The following is an 11,666-nucleotide window of genomic DNA, read 5'->3' as shown; positions in this document are numbered from 1 at the left end:
TTGATCTCTGTAAAGCGTTCGATTCAGTGAATCGGGATGTCCTCTGGAGGATTCTTGGTCTTCGTGGGGTGCCACTAAAACTGATCGAACTGATGTCTGAACTCTACTCTGGTACTGAGAGTGCTGTGAAGTGTGGTGGTACCATCTCTGACTTATTTCCAGTTGTTACTGGAGTTTGTCAGGGATGTGTACTGGCCCCCACACTTTTCAGCACTTGTATGGACTGGATTTTAGGGAGGATGTCGGAGAGATCAAGCTGCGGTGCGTCATTTGGGAATGTCAAGATCTCGGACCTTGACTTTGCAGATGATGCAGTCATCTTTGCGGAGACTTTAGACATCCTCTTGGGGGCCCTAGAGGTGCTGAATGAGGAGTCGGAGCCGTTGGGATTACGGGTTTCTTGGGTCAAAACTAAGATCCAGACTTTCGGTGACATCTTAGATGCTGCTGTCCTGTCTGTGTCTGTTTGTGGTGAGGATGTTGAGGTCGTGGAGAGATTCACTTACCTTGGCAGTGATATTCATGTCTTTGTTGGCTGCGAGTCAGAGGTCAATAGACGTCTGGGTCGGGCCTGGGGAGTCATGGATTCACTGGATCATGGGGTGTGGCGCTGCCGGTACCTGTGCGGGAGGACGAAAGTCCGAGTCTTGAGGTCCTTGGTACTTCCAGTCTTGCTCTATGGGTGCGAGACTTGGACTCTGACCAAGGATCTGAGATGGAGACTTAATTCCTTTGTTACCAGGTCTCTTCGGAGAATCCTTGGCTATCGCTGGTCGGATTTTGTGTCCAACGAGCGGTTGCTGAGAGAGACTCAGATGAGATTTGTTACCTGCATAGTCCGTGAGCGTCAGTTGCGGCTGTATGGACATGTAGCTCGTTTTCCTGACTCTGATCCTGCTCACCAGATTCTCTCAGCGAGGGAGTCTCATGAGTGGAGGAAGCCAGTGGGTCGACCACTTGCCTCATGGTTGCAACAGGTTGACCATCATCTCAAGGAGATGGGGATGGGCCTGGCATCTGCCTGGGGGATGGCCAGACCCCTGGAGGCCCCTGGAGTACCGGCGGAAAGTGGACGCAGCGACGTGCTGTTCTGGCACATGCTCCCATACCTGACCTGACCGATTATATTTTAACAGAAATTTATAAATTACGACGAATTTGGTTGCGATTTGAGGGGAAGGAACACACGTGGACAATAAACATTTCATTCCGGTTTTTCTCCTCAAAGAGGTTCCATGCACCCAATTTGATAGCAACCGATCACATTGATAACAATACATTTAAGGTTTTGGACCGTTCCACGTCAAGCAATCCTATCTATCATTGTAAATTGATGTTTGAGACCATCCAACCTCAAAACACACCCCATTCACAGCTTCCAGAAGACGGTTTTCCAGATCCTGGTCCTGGAGGAGATCGCATTCATTTTTGCTCAAATCGTCCATCAAGGGTTTGATACAGCATGTCAAGGACTTCGTCGATCTTCTGTCCAACCCACTCTTCTGCATCGAAGTTGTCTTCCTGTGTGCCTTCATCATTTCTCCTTGGTGGAGCTGTCCTCCAAGGTTGTCCTGGCCTCTCTGTTGAGATATCCAATTCCTCCACAACATTATCATACGACATGGAGGACTCCTCGTTTCTATGTTGGGAGAAGGTGCAGAATGAGTAGATGGCCTTCATTTCACTCTGTACGGATGTATACTTTCTTGAAAATTTATTGACACCTGTTGCAACTTATTTGTTGGAGAAGACATGACTTCACAAGTTTGATTGCACGACAAACTTTGTTTGCATTATTAATGTTATTTATTAATTAATTGTGTTGTGAGCTCCAAATTGGATGACAGAATCGAAGTGTTGATCCATAAAATAACAATAAAAGGCTCATCAGGAATTTGAACCCAAAACACATCACAGTCAAAACAAGAATCACACCACGAGACCAACGAGCCAAACAAACAACCCACTTTAAGTTTTGTTTTTTACAGAAATTTATAAATTTAGAGTCATTTGGTTGCCATTTGAGGGGAAGGAACAGAGATGGACGAAGGATATTTCTTTCCGTTTTTCTCCTTAAAGAGGTTCCGAGCACCTACTTTTATCGAAACTGATCATCTTGAAAACAATACAATCGATTTTTGAGTCCGCTCCACCTCAAGCAATCGTATCTGGAACAATAATTTCATGTTTTCAACCATCCGACCTCAAAATACACCCCATTCACAGCTTCCAGAAGGTGGTTTCAGATCCTGGAGGAGACCTCATGAATTTTTGCCCAAATCGTCTGTCAAGGTTTTGAGACAACATGTCAAAGACCTCATCGATCTTCTGTCCAACGACTCTTCTGCAGAGACGTTGTCTGCCTGTGTGCCTTCATCAGTTCTCATTTGTGGAGCTCTCCTGCAAGGTTGTCCTGGCTTTTGTTTGGATATCCGATTCCTCTCTGACAAGTCATATAACATGTCCGACTCCAGGTTTCTGTGTTGGTGGAAGGTGCGTAAGAAGTCGACGGCCTTCATTTCACTCTGGACAAATGTGTCCTTTCCTTGAAAATTATTGACACCTGTTCTGCATTATTTATGATGGAAGAAATGACAACACAAATTTGATTGTACGACAAACTTTGTTTGCATTGAAACGTTTTTTTATGACTTGCTTGCATTCTGAGCTCCAAATTGGATTCCAAAATGTTCGGGTTGATTCAAAAAATAACAATTAAGGGCTCGTCCGGGATTTGAACCCGGGACCTCTCGCACCCGAAGCGAGAATCATACCACTAGACCAACGAGCCAGACAGATGACCCAATTTAAGTATTATGTTTTTACAGAAATTTATAAATTTCGACAAATTTGTTTGCCATTTGAGGGGAAGGAACACACATGGACAACGAACATTTCATTGTGGTTTTTCTCCTCGAAGAGGTTCCAGGCACCCAATTTGATCGAAACCGATCACATTGATAACACATTTGAGGTTTTGGACCGTTCCACCTCAAGCAATCGGATCTATTGAACTAAATTAATGCTTGAGACCATCCAACATCAAAACACACCCAATTCACTGCATCGAGAAGACGGTTTTCCAGATCCTGCTCCTCGAGGAGATCGCATTAATTTTGGCTCAAATCGTTGACCAAGGGTTTGATACAGCATATCAAGGACTTCATTGATCTTCTGTCCAAACCACTCTTCTGCATCGAAGTTGTCTACCTGTGTGCTTTCATCAGTTCTCTTGGTGGAGCTGTCCTCCTGGGTTGTCCTGGCCTCTCTGTTTCGATATCCGATTCCTCCACGACATGATCATACGACATGGAGGACTCCTCGTTTCTTTGTTGGTAGAAGGTGCAGAATGAGTAGATGGTCTTAAATTCACTCTGTACGGATGTATTCTTTTCTTGAAAATTTATTGACATCTGTTCTGCCTTATTTGTGAGAAGAAATGACGTCACAAATTTGATTGCACGACAAACTTTGTTTGCATTATTCATGTTATTGATGATTTGATTGCGTTGTGAGTTCCAAATTGGATGACAAATCTGTGTTGATCCATAATATAACAATTGAAGGCTCATCAGAGAATTAAACAAAGGACATCTCACACTCGAAGCAAGAATCTCACCACTCGACCAAAGAGCCAGAAAAACAACCCACTTTAAGGTTTGTTTTTAACAGAAATTTATAAATTTAGAGAAATTTGGTTTCCGTTTGAGGGGAAGGAACAGAGATGGACGAAGGACATTTGTTTCCCTTTTTCTCCTCGATGAGGTTCCGAACACCGACTTTTATCAAAACCGATCATCTTGATAACAATACATTTGATGTTTTAGACCGCTCCACCTCAACCAATCGTATCTGGAACAATAATTTGATGTTTTCAACAATCCGACCTCAAAATACACCCCATTCACAGCTTCCAGAAGGTGGTTTTCTCGATCCTGGAGGAGATCACATGCATTTTTGCCCAAATCGTCTCTCAAGGGTTTAATTCAGCATGTCAAGGACTTCATCGATCTTCTGTCCAAACCACTCTTCTGCATCGAAGTTGTCTGCCTGTGTGCCTTCATCGGTTCTCCATGGTGGAGCTGTCCTCCAAGGTTGTCCTGGCCTCTGTTTGGATATCCGATTCCTCTCCGACAAGATTGCATCAAATGTCGGACACCTCGTTTATCTGTTGGTGGAAGGTGCAGAAGAAGTAGACGGTCTTCATTTCACTCTGGACAAATGTATCCTTTCCTTGGAAATTGATTGACACCTGTTCTGCATTATTTATGATGGAAGATATGACAACACAAATTTGATTGCACGACAAACTTTGTTTGCATTGAAACGTTTTTTTATGACTTGCTTGCATTGTGAACTCCAAATTGGATTCGAAAATGTTCGGGTTGATTCATAAAATAACAATTAAGGGCTCGTCCGGGATTTGAACCCAGGACCTCTCACACCCAAAGCGAGAATCATACCACTCGACCAACGAGCCAGACAGTTAATACAATTTAAATATTATGTTTTTCAGAAATTTATAAATTTCGACGAATTTGGTTGCCATTTGAGGGGAAGGAACACAGGTGGACAACAAACATTTCATTCTGGTTTTTCCCCTCGAAGAGGTTCCATGCACCCAATTTGATCGTAACCGATCACATTGATAACAATACATTTGAGGTTTTGGACCGTTCCACCTCAAGCAATCGGATCTATTGTAGTAAATTGATGTTTGAGACCATCCGACCTCAAAATACACCCCATTCACAGCTTCGAGAAGACGGTTTTCCAGATCCTGGTCCTGGAGGAGATCGCATTCATTTTGGCTCAAATCGTCCATCAAGGGTTTGATACAGCATGTCAAGGACTTCGTCGATCTTCTGTCCAAACCATTCTTCTGCATCGAAGTTGTCTGCCTGTGTGCCTTCATCATTTCTCCTTGGTGGAGCTGTCCTCCAAGGTTGTCCTGGCCTCTCTGTTGAGATATCCGATTCCTCCACAACATTATCATTCGACATGGAGGACTCCTCGTTTGTATGTTGCGAGAAGGTGCAGAATGAGTAGATGGCCTTCATTTCACTCTGTACGGATGTATACTTTCTTGAAAATTTATTGACATCTGTTCTGCCTTATTTGTTGGAGAAGACATGACTTCACAAGTTTGATTGCACGACAAACTTTGTTTGCATGATGAATGTTATTTGTTAATTGCTTGCGTTGTGAACTCCATATTGGATGACAAAATCTCAGTGTTGATCCATAAAATGACAATTAAAGGCTCAACAGGGATTTGAAACCAAGACAACTCATACTCAAAGCAAGAATCACACCACGAGACCAACGAGCCAGACAAACAACCCACTTTCAGTTTTGTTTTTTACAGAAATTTATAAATTTAGAGTAATTTGGTTGCCATTTGAGGGGAGGGAACACAGATGGACGAAGGATATTTCTTTCCGTTTTTCTCCTTAAAGAGGTTCCGAGCACCTACTTTTATCGAAACCGATCATCTTGAAAACAATACGATCGATTTTTGAGTCCGCTCCACCTCAAGCAATCATATCTGGAACAATAATTTGATGTTTTCAACCATCCGACCTCAAAATACACCCCATTCACAGCTTCCAGAAGGTGGTTTCAGATTCTGGAGGAGACCTCATTAATTTTTGCCCAATTCGTCTGTCAAGGTTTTGAGACAACATGTCAAAGACTTCATCGATCTTCTGTCAAACGACTCTTCTGCAGAGACGTTGTGTGCATGTGTGCCTTCATCAGTTCTCATTTATGGAGCTCTCCTGCAAGGTTGTCCTGGCCTCTGTTTGGATATCCGATTCCTCTCTGCCAAGTCATACAACATGTCGGATTCCTAATTCGTTTCTATGTTGGTGGAAGGTGTGGATATAACAGATGGCCTTCATTTCGATCTGGACAGATGTGTCATTTCATTGAAAAATGACATCTGTTCTGCATTATTTGAAAGAGAAGACATGACTTCAGGAATTTCATTGCACGACAAACTTTGTTTGCATTTTAAACGTTTCTTTGACTTGCTTGCATTGTGAGATCCAAATTGGATTCGAAAATGTAAGGCTTGATTCATAAAATAACAATTAAGGGCTCGTCCGGGATTTGAACCCAGGACCTCGCGCACCCAAAGCGAGAATCATACCCCGAGAGCAACAAGCCAGACAAACAGTCGAATTTATGTTTTGTTTTTAACAGAAATTTATAAAGTTCTACGACTTTAGTTGGTAATTGAGGGGAAGGAACACACATGGACAACGAACATTTCATTCTGGTTTTTAGATCCTGGTGGAGGATCTCGAAGTCTTCTCACGTTGTTGTTCTTCATCTTCTTCTTGTGGACTTTTTTGTTTCACAGCCTACAGTTTTCATCGAAACTTCCTGAAACTTGGCGTATATATGTAAAAATACGCTGCGCAGACAGTAACCATCTCTGATTTAGAAAATTCCTCCTTGAAAAAAGTTATGACGTCAAAATATCTCCGCAAATGAAAATCGCCGAAAAAAATTATCTCCGAAACGAGGCAAGCTTTTTGAATTCTGTTTGCGGAAATCTAACAGCGCATTAGCAGAGATGAATTACCGCACATATGATGCATCACTATGACGTCATATCAATTTTTATGACGTCATTCCTATTTTTTGACATTTTTTGTTTCACAACCCAGAGTTTTCATCTGATCTTCGTGAAACTTGCCATGAATATGCAGAAAGCCCACGCGCAGGCAGTAACCATCTCCGATTTTGGAAATTCATCCTAGAAAAAAAGTTGACGTCATAATATCACCGCTAATGGAAATCGCCTATACCATTATCTCCGAAACTTGGCAAGCTGTTTGAATTTTGTTTGCTTGAATCAAACCGGGCAATAGCACAGATAATTTATCGCAAACCTGATACATCACAATGACGTCATATTCGTTCTTATGACGACATAATTAAGAGGACTTGGATCTTCGCTCATTTGACCTTGCTCTCCTCAAAGAGGTTCCATGCACCCAATTTGATCGAAACCGATCACATTGACAACACTACATTTTTAGTTTTACACCTTTCCACCTCAAGCAATTGTATCGAAAATAGTACATTGATGTGTGAGACCATCCAACCTCAAAATACCTCAAAATTCACAGCGCCGAGAGGACGGTTTTCTCGATCCTGGAGGAGATCACTTACATTTTTGCTCAAATCGTCTGTCAAGGGTTTGATACAGCATGTCAAGGACTTCGTTGATCTTCTGTCCAAACCATTCTTCTGTAGAGAAGTTGTCTTCCTGTGTGCCTTCATCTGTTCTCCATGGTGGAGCTGTCCTCCAAGGTTGTCCTGGCCTCTCTGATTGGATGTCCGAATGCTCGACGACAAGATCAAATAACATGTCGGACTCCTCGTTTCTCTGTTGGTGAAAGGTGCGAAAGAAGTCGACGGCCTTCATTTCACTCTGGACAAATGTGTCCTTTCCTTGGAAATTGATTGACACCTGTTCTACATTATTTATGATGGAAGACATGACCCCACAAATTTGATTGCACGACAAACTTTGTTTGCATTGAAACGTTTTTATGACTTGCTTGCATTGTGAGCTCAAAATTGGATTCGAAAATGTAAGGGTTGTTTCATAAAATATCAAAGGCTCGTCCGGAATTTGAACACAGGACCTCTCATACCTGAAGCGAGAATCATACCACGAGACCAACGAGCCAGACAGATGATAGTTTAAGTGTTATGTTTTTCAGAAATTTATAAATTTCGACGAATTTGGTTGCAAATTGAGGGGAAGGACCACACGGGGACAACAAACATTTCATTCTGTTTTTTAGACCTGGTGGAGGATCTCGAAGTCTTACTCACGTTGTTGTTCTTCATCTTCTTCTTGTGGACTTTTTTTGTTTCGCAACCTACAGTTTTCATCAAAACTTCCTGAAACTTGTTGTATATATGTAAAAATACCTTGCACAGACAGTAACCATCTCCGATTTTGGAAATTCTTCCCAGAAAAAAAGTTGACGTCATAATATCACCGCTAATGGAAACCGCCGACACCAAGAACTTAGAAACTAGGCAAGCTGTTTGAATTTTGTTTGCTTGAATCAAGCCGGGCAATAGCACAGATAATTTATCGCAAACCTGATACATCACAATGACGTCATATTCGTTCTTATGACGACAAAATTAAGAGGACTAGGATCTTCGCTCATTTGAGCTTGTTCTCCTCGAAGAGGTTCCATGCACCCAATTTGATCGAAACCGATCACATTGATAACAATACATTTTTAGTTTCAGACCATTCCACCTCAAGCAATTGTATCGAAAATAGTACATTGATGTTTGAGACCATCCAACCTCAAAATACACCCCATTCACAGCTTCGAGAAGATGGTTTTCTTTATCCTGGAGGCGATCGCATCCATTTTGGCTCAAATCGTCTCTCAAGGGTTTCATTCAGCATGTCAAGGACTTCAACGATCTTCTGTCCAAACCACTCTTCTGCATCGAAGTTGTCTGCCTGTGTGTTTTCATCATTTCTCCATGGTGGAGCTATCCTCCAAGTTGTCATGGCCTCTCTGTTTGGATGTCCGATTCCTCTCCGAAAAGATCAAATAACATGTCAGACTCCTCATTTATCTGTTGGTGGAAGGTGGGGAAGAAGTCGACGGCCTTCATTTCACTCTGGATCGATGTGTCCTTTCCTTGGAAATTTATTGACACCTGTTGTGAATTATTTGTGATTGAAGACATAACTTCACAAATTTGATTTCACTCCAAACTTTCTTTGCAGTGAAACGTTTTTATGACTTGCTTGCATTGTGAGCTCAAAATTGGATTCCAAAATGTTCGGGTTGATTCAAAAAATCACAATGAAGGGCTCGTCCAGGATTTAAACCCAAGACCTCTCACACCCGAAGCAAGAATCATACCACGAGACCAACGAGCCAGACAAATGATGCACTTTAAGTGTTATATTTTAACAGAAATTTATAAATTACGACAAATTTGGTTGCGATTTGAGGGGAAGGAACACACGTGGACAATAAACATTTCATTCCGGTTTTTTCTCCTCGAAGAGGTTCCATGCACCCAATTTGATCGTAACCGATCACATTGATAACAAGACATTTTAGGTTTTGGACCGTTCCACGTCAAGCAATCCTATCTATCATTGTAAATTGATGTTTGAGACCATCCAACCTCAAAATACACCCCATTCACAGCTTCGAGAAGACGGTTTTCCAGATCCTGGTCCTGGAGGAGATCGCCTTCCTTTTGGCTCAAATCGTCCATCAAGGGTTTGATACAGCATGTCAAGGACTTCGTCGATCTTCTGTCCAAACCATTCTTCTGCATCGAAGTTGTCTGCCTGTGTGCCTTCATCATTTCTCCTTGGTGGAGCTGTCCTCCAAGGTTGTCCTGGCCTCTCTGTTGAGATATCCGATTCCAACACAACATTATCATTCGACATGGAGGACTCCTCGTTTGTATGTTGGGAGAAGGTGCAGAATGAGTAGATGGCCTTCATTTCACTCTGTACGGATGTACACTTTCTTGAAAATTTATTGACACCTGTTCTGCCATATTTGTTGAAGAAGACATGACTTCACAAGTTTGATTGCACGACAAACTTTGTTTGCATGATGAATGTTATTTGTTAATTGCTTGCATTGTGAACTCCATATTGGATGAGAAAATCTCAGTGTTGATCGATAAAATAACAATTAAAGGCTCAACAGGGATTTGAAACCAAGACAACTCATACTCAAAGCAAGAATCACACCACGAGACCAACGAGCCAGACAAACAACCCACTTTCAGTTTTGTTTTTTACAGAAATTTATAAATTTAGAGTAATTTGGTTGCCATTCGAGGGGAGGGAACACAGATGGACGAAGGAAATTTCTTTCCGTTTTTCTCCTTAAAGAGGTTCCGAGCACCTACTTTTATCGAAACCGATCATCTTGAAAACAATACGATCGATTTTTGAGTCGGCTCCACCTCAAGCAATCGTATCTGGAACAATAATTTGATGTTTTCAACCATCCGACCTCAAAATACACCCCATTCACAGCTTCCAGAAGGTGGTTTCATATTCTGGAGGAGACCTCATGCATTCCTGCCCAAATCGTCTGTCAAGGTTTTGAGACAACATGTCAAAGACTCCATCGATCTTCTGTGAAACGACTCTTCTGCAGAGACGTTGTGTGCATGTGTGCCTTCATCAGTTCTCATTTATGGAGCTCTCCTGCAAGGTTGTCCTGGCCTCTGTTTGGATATCCGATTCCTCTCTGCCAAGTCATACAACATGTCGGATTCCTAATTCGTTTCTATGTTGGTGGAAGGTGTGGATATAACAGATGGCCTTCATTTCGATCTGGACAGATGTGTCATTTCATTGAAAAATGACATCTGTTCTGCATTATTTGAAAGAGAAGACATGACTTCAGGAATTTCATTGCACGACAAACTTTGTTTGCATTTTAAACGTTTTTTTTGACTTGCTTGCATTGTGAGATCCAAATTGGATTCGAAAATGTAAGGCTTGATTCATAAAATAACAATTAAGGGCTCGTCAGGGATTTGAACCCAGGACCTCGCACACCCAAAGCGAGAATCATACCCCGAGAGCAACAAGCCAGACAAACAGTCCAATTTATGTTTTGTTTTTTTACAGGAATTTATAAAGTTCTACGACTTTAGTTGGTAATTGAGGGGAAGGAACACACATGGACAACGAACATTTCATTCTGGTTTTTAGATCCTGGTGGAGGATCTCGAAGTCTTCTCACGTTGTTGTTCTTCATCTTCTTCTTGTGGACTTTTTTGTTTCACAGCCTACAGTTTTCATCGAAACTTCCTGAAACTTGGCGTATATATGTAAAAATACGCTGCGCAGACAGTAACCATCGCTGATTTTGAAAATTCCTCCTTGAAAAAAAGATATGACGTCAAAATATCTCCGCCAATGAAAATCGCCGAAAAAAATTATCTCCGAAACGAGGCAAGCTTTTTGAATTCTGTTTGCGGAAATCTAACAGGGCATTAGCAGAGATGAATTACCGCACATATGATGCATCACTATGACGTCATATCAATTTTTATGACGTCATTCCTATTTTTTGACATTTTTTGTTTCACAACCCAGAGTTTTCATTGGATCTTCGTGAAACTTGCCATGAATATGCAGAAAGCCCACGCGCAGGCAGTAACCATCTCCGATTTTGGAAATTCCTCCGAGAAAAAAGTTATTTTGTCAAAATATCTCTGCCAATGGAAATCGCTGAAAAAATTATCTCCGAAACTGGGCAAGCTTTTTGAATTATTTTTGCGGGAATCGAACAGGGCATTAGCAGAGATGAATTTCCACACATATGATACATCAGTATGACGTCATATAAATTGTTATGACGTCATTCCTATTTTTTGACATTTTTTGTTTCACAACCCAGAGTTTTCATCGGATCTTCGTGAAACTTGCCATGTATATGCAGAAAGCCCACGCGCAGGCAGTAACCATCTCCGATTTTGGAAATTCATCCTAGAAAAAAGTTGACGTCATAATATCACCGCTAATGGAAATCGCCTATACCATTATCTCCGAAACTTGGCAAGCTGTTTGAATTTTGTTTGCTTGAATCAAACCGGCAATAGCACAGATAATTTATCGC

At 41.7% G+C, this 11,666-nt stretch overlaps 2 non-coding genes across 2 annotated transcripts; both read right to left on the bottom strand.

Moving 5' to 3' along the window:
* Positions 1–2,719: 2,719 nt before the first annotated feature.
* On the bottom strand, positions 2,720–2,791 carry TRNAP-CGG (transfer RNA proline (anticodon CGG)). The gene has a single exon. It is a non-coding gene; the product is annotated as a tRNA-Pro (tRNA).
* Positions 2,792–4,408: 1,617 nt separating this feature from the next.
* TRNAP-UGG (transfer RNA proline (anticodon UGG)) lies at positions 4,409–4,480 on the bottom strand. The gene has a single exon. It is a non-coding gene; the product is annotated as a tRNA-Pro (tRNA).
* Between the last annotated feature and the right edge of the window lie 7,186 nt (positions 4,481–11,666).

Source organism: Eptatretus burgeri, chromosome 7, assembly GCF_056783735.1.
Source record: "Eptatretus burgeri isolate ZD-2024b chromosome 7, Ebu_testis_v1, whole genome shotgun sequence".
Taxonomy (NCBI): Eukaryota; Metazoa; Chordata; class Myxini; order Myxiniformes; family Myxinidae; genus Eptatretus; species Eptatretus burgeri.
The sequence above is the reverse complement of the archived record's forward strand: the minus strand, read 5'-3'. Positions and strand labels throughout refer to the sequence as shown.